This window comes from Passer domesticus, chromosome 1 (genome assembly GCF_036417665.1).
Source record: "Passer domesticus isolate bPasDom1 chromosome 1, bPasDom1.hap1, whole genome shotgun sequence".
Classification (NCBI taxonomy): Eukaryota; Metazoa; Chordata; class Aves; order Passeriformes; family Passeridae; genus Passer; species Passer domesticus.
The window spans coordinates 140934541-140942068 of NC_087474.1; the positions used below are offsets into that span (position 1 = coordinate 140934541).

At 43.3% G+C, this 7528-nt stretch overlaps 1 long non-coding RNA gene across 1 annotated transcript; it reads left to right on the forward strand.

Annotated features, from left to right (window-relative positions):
* The first annotated feature begins 259 nt into the window (after nucleotides 1-259).
* Nucleotides 260-6825, forward strand: LOC135289783 (uncharacterized). Its single transcript, XR_010352525.1, has 4 exons — nucleotides 260-562; nucleotides 2450-2667; nucleotides 4180-4261; nucleotides 4686-6825. It is a non-coding gene; the product is annotated as an uncharacterized LOC135289783 (long non-coding RNA).
* Nucleotides 6826-7528: the final 703 nt, after the last annotated feature.

Consider the following 7528-nt stretch of genomic DNA (forward strand, 5'->3'; position numbering starts at 1 on the left):
ATCAGGTCCAGAGGAAGGCCACAAGGATGCTCAGAGGGCTGGAGCACTTCTCCAATGAAGACAGGTTCAGAAAGCTGGGTTTGTTCAGCCTGGAAAAGAGAAGACTCTGGGGAGATCTTGCTGTGACTTTCCAGTAACTAAAGGAGCTCATAAAAAAAAGAGGGAGAGGGACTTTTTATAGTGGCAGATAAACACAAGACAAGGAACAATGGTTTTAAACTGAGAGAGGGCGGGTTTACATTAGATGTTAGGGAGTAATGCTTTACTGTGCAAGGGATAAGGCACTGGAACAGGTTACCCAGAGAATGTGTGGATACACATCTCTGGAAGTGTTCAAGCCCAGGTTGGAATGGGCCCTGAGCAAATGGGCTAGTGAAAGTGTCCCTGCCTAAGGCAGGGGGGTTGCAACTAGGTTAAGGTCCATTTCAACCCAAACCATTCTGTGATTCTGTGATTTTATGCCCATCACTGAATGTTGTTCACAGGCTTTTAGAAAGTGGTTGGCCATATGGAATCTCCACATGGAAGGAACTGCAAGCACTCTTGTTCTGGAAAGCTATAGGTTTGTATTCTCCATTGCTCTCACTACTCCTTTCCCTTTGCTGCCCATTATCATGAGTCCAGTGCACCTTTGTACAATAGCATCCTTCATAAAAGAAGTCAAAATGTGTGGCACAACATTTAAACACAGCTGCATAGATTTAATTATGTTATTCTCTCACCACACTTCATTCAGGCTGAGAGAAACTGGGCATTAAACAAACCCCTTGATTTCAAATGTGATTTGAAGGATGATTTTTTGAGCCATAAGGAATTTTATTAACTTGTGCCACTCCTATGAAAGCATTATAATTCAGTGCACATCACTCAGCTAAGAAAATATTACTGCATCTCTATGGCAACCTGCAATGAACAACATATTGACCATCCCCAAAGACACAGGGAATTGCATTATTCCTGCACCACAATGGTTTCTACTTAGAGCATGCCTTGTGCTTATACATCTTTAGGATTAAAAAAAAACAAAATAAAACTATGAATTGTGAATCATCAAGCTTCCAGCAAAAGGTTTGATGCAATAAGCATTAATTTTACTTCCTGTACCTCCTGCTTTGCACAGAAATGTAACTTCATTCATGCTGCCAACATTTCTCTACACAATTCCCAAGGAAAATACAAAGTTAACGACAGTACGTGCAATATTGATGAAAGCAAGAAAATAAGGCCAACTGCTTTTCTGCCCCTTTCATGTCTGATCATTTACACTGTTCACATCTCCTCAGCTGTTACAACACTGCACCATCACATCAGATGCTCCTTTGTTCCTCAGAGCTTAGCTCAATGAAAGGCAGAAAGTATGCATTTCAAAAAATGAGATGGGTCTGGTACAAGCTGGAAAAAACCACAGAGGCCACTGTAAAAGAAAAAGGTTGCAGAGAATGAGTGGGGCACAAAGATGAGTCGTGGGGAAATGTGGCTGCTCTGCTGGACAAAGGCAGCATGCAGAAAGAAGAGCAGGCAGAGAGCAACACGCTGGGAAAGGCAGACACTGATAACACAGCAGTGGAAATCCATCTCCAAAGTCCTTTAAACGCTGCTCAGAAGGTTCACAACAGGCTTGCAGTGGAGAGGTGCTCACTGATTCACTCATTATAATGCCTTTCAACAACATTGGGACTCCTTGGCCAGACACAATGACATTGTACTCACTCTGTGTGGTTGTAAAATTGTAGCCTTGTTAAAGGCAGCACAGTTTTCTCCAGCTCCTTGCACATGCACTTCAATAAAGCTTCAAGCTTTAGGGCATAAATCCCTGCCAAGTAATGAAAGCTAGAAAGGCTCCTTCTTGCAGAACAGATTATTCCATTTATGACTGTTTCATGGTTTTTCTAATTTCTCAGAAGTGTATCAACCTAGGAGAGATGGTGCTGGAATAGAAAGACTGCAATATGTGTGTACAGTATGTTCCCTCCCCCTTCCTACCATTTCTACATAGGAAAATTCAGTGGTTCTGGCCACATTTAAAATGTTATACTGCAGAATGCTCCCCAGCAAAATTAAGAGGCAAAGAGCAGCAAATGATACTTTTAAAAAAACACTTGGCAATGCTGAGAAGTAGCAGACTGCAGTAAAACCGTGCCTTGAAATCCATATCCATGGCACAGTGGTGGTCGCTGTGTCCAGCAGAGCACAGACAGAGCCTCTGGAGCTGGCAGCAGCAGCAGGCAGAGCCACGGGCTGCTCAGCCCTGCCAGCACCAGCCCTGCCAGGCTGCTGAGGAGAAAAGCTCTGCATTAAAATGCAGGAAAACTTCTGCTCTGTATCAGTTTGATTTGATAGTTGATTTAACTTCTTTGTGCTCACCCGGCTCTCAGTGGCTGAGTTTTGTATTCCATGTTCTCAGAGAGCAGATGACCTACTTTTCTTGTGTTATTATTCCTGCTTTCAGCAGCCTGCCTGCCTGGGAGCAGAGGAGGAGTGCTGGTAGTGTGTTTATGGAGGATATACAGCTGGGACTTGGTTGGTGAGCGATTTGGAGAGAAAAGGGGTAAAGCTTTTAGCATGGCTTCATGCGAGGTGAAAATGTATTCAGCCGGCTACACCACACCCTGCCACGGGGAACTCTGTTTATAGAGGGGTTGGAAACAAAAATGAGCAAGATGTAAAGTAAGTAAACCTCCCTGCAGAGATGGGGGGAGGAAAATGTGTGAGGGGTGGGAGGAGTGGAGTGAGGGGCAGCGAGTGGGGAGGGTGGTTTGACCATGGGTGTCCAGGAGGAAGATGCCCAGGTTGAGCTGGTGCTTCCAGTGCCCATTCCAGAGCTCCTGGCTGTTCACAGGGAGTGGGGTGTGCAGAGAGAGGCTGTTTTTGGAGAAAGGATATAAGGAAGGATGATGGCAAATGGGTTAAGTGAAAGGGGGAGAGGATAGGATAAGAAAGAAAAGGACAATATGCCTGAAAATGAAATTATTACCAGTGTAGGTATGTAAGTAGTTCAAATTCACCTCCTATGCAAATGAGAATCCTTGCTGATTTTGTGTAAACAAAACAGGGCTCTTAACAGGACCTGTGCTTGCAGGCCTGTTGTAGCTGAAACCTTTTAGCATGACAGCAAGGCTTCATCCCACCTGAATGAAAGATGCAGTCAAATTTGCCTTATAGGATCCAAAAACCCAAACCAAGGAACAGCCTCCAAAACACAGATCACACACAGGTGAGAAATGTCTTAGGTAAAGGCAGGGGTTTTGCAGACAGAGAGCAGCATCAGGAGGTCAGGCAAGTGAAGGAGAAGACTTGGGAGCATATCTCAGACAGAAAACAATGCAAAACCTCTCTAGGATGAAGAGCTGTCTGGGACAGGAGTAGGAGCTGGGAGCAGGTGCAGTAAAACTGATCTGTGTTTCAGCCTCTGTTCCCACTTCTTTTGGGAAAAAACAAACCAAGTACATGCTCTTAATAAGTAAACATTTTAGTCAAGTGCTTAAATCCACCATTTTAGTTGCCTGACGGAGCAGAGCCCAAATAAAAGCCAACTTTAATGGCCACAGCAAAAGAAAATTATTGTTATTCTTAGTGCATCTGAGCAGCCTTTCCCAGCACCCTTTGGGCAGTCTAGCAAAAGGCTTTTGCTGCTGCTGTAACTGAAGCAAGGTGCCTGCAACCAAGCCCAGAGTCAGCCAGGTATAAAAATCAGGTGTTTGCCCTGGATCAGGAAAAGCTCATGACCTGCAGGAAGCTGTGCATTCCCTGATGGCCATCAGTTCCTTTCCCATGATTTCAATATTTGCACATTGAAATGCATTGGCATCCATGAGATTTGATGAAAATAATTCCATTTAGTACAGCATCCAATGGTAAAGAACACTTCTCTGTAAAGGCACAGTTTGACACCACAGCTTACCTTTTCCAATACAGCTAGAGAAAGTGTCTGAAAAAATTATATAAGCAATTGTAATTGAAAGATCCTTAGTCTAATACTTTCTTCCAGTGCTGGTCTCTTAGGGCACAGGCAGGTCAATAGGCCTTGACAGAAGACAGTACTTATATATGAATTATCTCACACATTTTATGTACAACTTCTTGAGCAGTATAAGAGTTGATTACAACTATTAGAAAAACACAAAATAATAATGCACATAGCAGTGGCAAAACCTTGTCTGAATGTTTTCCTTCTCTTAGAAATTACTTTTCTAGACCTCAAAGCAAGAAATCAAATTACATGTGAGCAGGGAGAGAAAGAATGCTTCAAGCAAGACAAAAGGTAAATGGCATTTGTTTCCATGTCATCCTCTGAGCAGGTGGATAACCCAAAATATCCACTGAAACGGAAAGGCAAGAGATGTGTTGTGTCTCTACTTTATTGCTTAAATATTTTCATGCTAATGAACCCCAGATGACAAGCAGTGCAGATAATTCATGACTGAATTGATTGCTTATGACCCTTCAACACCAGGGAGGCATCAGCACTGCTTTCTGGAAAGCTCACTATAAGTTGCAATCTCCAGAGACCAATAAACACTTTGGCAAAATTTAAGAAGATATTTCACATAATTAACAGGCAGAGAAAATGTCACCAGCTTCTCACCTACCCAGAAACTTGTCATGAAAAGTCAATTTCACATCTTGATTTACTGAAGAGAGGTCCAAAAATGAATTAAGGAATTCTGTATTTCTGTCCCCCACAGGAAAACTACTTCTTAAGAAACCAGAGGACAGCATCTTTAGCTAACCACAATTGCAGAACAGCCGTTGATTTAGGTTCTGCAGAGGAGCAACGGTGGCTGCTTGCTGCTTGTCATCCTGCAAGGAACTGATGTCTGTTGCCCTGAGCTACAGAAAAAGGCCAACGAGAATTCATTTGACATCAAAAGAAGAAGAGCCAAGCCATATAAGCCTTCATCAAAGGAGTACAGCAGACGTGTAATTGGGTGCTCAGAGTGAGCTGGGTTTCTGCTCACTCACCCCAGCACTGCTGTGGATGGATCTGCTCCTGCACCCAGCCCTGGAGCCCAGACCAGCATGGGGGGCTCCTGCCTACCCCCCTTCTCACTGCCTTGCTTCTCCCCAGACAGAAGCAATACAGCCCTTGTGGTGTCTACACTGCTATTCATAGCCTGACTTCCTTGAGGTTCCTTATCAGTGGGAATAATTAGTGTGAACACTAAAAGCCCCTCGTTGGGAATAAAGGGTCAACCCCACATCCCCCAGCACAGAGCAGAAGCTCATTATCTTGCATGAATTCTCCATAAATTGTGGAAGTATATTCAGCATATGGCCTTGCTCTGCTTTTCTCCCCAAACAGAGAGCAAAACCCGTATATTTTTGTTGATAATTTTCTCATTTAAATTTGATTGGAAGTAAGAACATTTTTTTAATGGACTGTGTATTCTGCATCTGTGTTTCATGCGTTGAAGAGAAAATTCAATCATTTCAGTGCAATTGTTTTATTTACACCAGTTTAACCAGAAAATAAATGGCTACAGTAATCTTCTTCTGAGTAAGAAATTATGCAGTTCACACCAGGAGGGTAATCAGCAATGAAAAAAGTTCTGTTTTCCTGACAAAGCTGGGAATTCATGAATGCTTCCATGATGGGCAAGAAACTAAGCGCTGAAATTACCTCAAGTCACTTCACATGACAAAAAACCAATATTTTATTCATCTTCCCCCTTGTCTTTTCACTTCAAACAAATGCAGGCCAGATGATTAACTTGCATTCAAAATCCTGGCCTGAGAAACAGAAGAGTGTCTACACCAGCTAAGCCTGACACCAGGGATGCATGTCGGTTCTCTTGTAGGGTTTGAAGCAGAAAGGAGCCGAAGGACCTCAACAAGAGGGAATCTGAACGTCAGTTGTGTCTCGTCATTTGATAAATTTGCTAAAAGAAGGATTTGATTAGACAACACATAATTACAGTTTGTCTAATTAACAGGCTCAGCAGGAAGCAAGCATGGCCAGAGCAGGACTGAGGTGCCCAGTCCCCGCAGCTGTGGTGCCTCCTTCTCAACCCAACCCCTCATTTCCATGCTCATGTCCATGGAGCTCATTCCCTACAACTCCCTGGCTTTCAAATCACCTTCCAAACCAGCCTCTCACTAGATGCTGATATCTAATGCTACAAACCCTTCCCGTGACTTCAGAATGGCAGCCAAGCATTTCCTGGGATGCACCAAAGGGACTCCAGGCTGGGCAGGAAGGAGAATTCCAGAACCAGACTTCTGGGGATAGCTCCATGACCATATTTGACTTACTATAGAGGTATAAGAAGTATTCTCTTCTGGGTATTTTCTTTTTTCCTAGAAATTATCTACCTATGAAGGACCTGTGCAGTGAGGCAGGGATTAACTAAAATAACCCACTCAGATATGTTTCATAATGTGGCCACCCAATATGAGACTCCTTCTGTTGAAGGCCAGGATGCTGTCCTGCAAGAATTAACTAAAAGTCAGAAACCTGCAGCTGTCACCAAATTTCTCTTCACAGAGAAAAACAAGGCACAATTCTTCCCAAGAATATTTCTGGGTTTCACATTCCCTGAACCTCAGAGAAAGAAAAAACAATTCTTGTCTCATTTACTGCTCCTGTGTTGTTCACAAGTGGAATGCATTGTGGAAGACTGTTTACCTGAAGGAAATTGGTAATTGGATTCTGGTGTGAGTGCTTTGATTCACTGACCAATTGAATCCATGTGTGTGTATCAGGACTGTCGGCTGACCTTCACGAGATGAGTGCAGTTGTGTGCAGAGTTGAGTGCTTGGCAGATTCAGTTTAGAGGTAATGTAACATAGTGTAATATAATATAGAATAATATAGTATAATAAAGTAATTAATAAGCCTTCTGATATCAATGGAGTCCTCCTCATCATTCCTTTCCTTCATCGGGAGCAAAAATATAATCCAATATGCAGCTGCCCATGGGAGTAGTGGAAACAGCAAAAAAGAGACACTGTCACCTCCTGTGGCACCTGTCCATCCTGCACTACAAGAGGACAATTCCCCAAAATCAGCAACTGTCCAGTTGCCACTGCTGAGGCTGCAGCAGGAGGTGAGCATTGTCCCACAGGTGGGAAGGGGCAATGGCCAGGCCAGCGCAGAGGCACCATCACAGTGTGGGCTCATACATGATCCCTGAGCCCCAGTTTTTCCAGTGCCTTTCTCAAGGAAGTCTGATTGCTTTACTTTGCTTTAAGCTTTCAGATATCAGCTTCTAGCAAGAAGCCAGAGAAATCAATGTAAGTTGCTCAGTGGTACCTCTGGAGTAACTGTAAAACTAATTCAGCAATATTATAACCTTGAAAATCCACCTTATCTGAAGTGGGATGGGTTATAGCCAACACTTTAATGACTTCAGACATTTCCTTAGTACAGCAGAGAGCGGTACTGCAGAACAGAGCTGGCTCAGGGGTGTATATTCTGCCAGTGCCTCACAGCTATAAAAAGGTTTCCATCTGCTTTGTTAAAATAAGGTTGTTTACTCAAAATGCCTTTGAAACAGAGATGAGGAGTAGTACAAATTGCTCTAGAAGG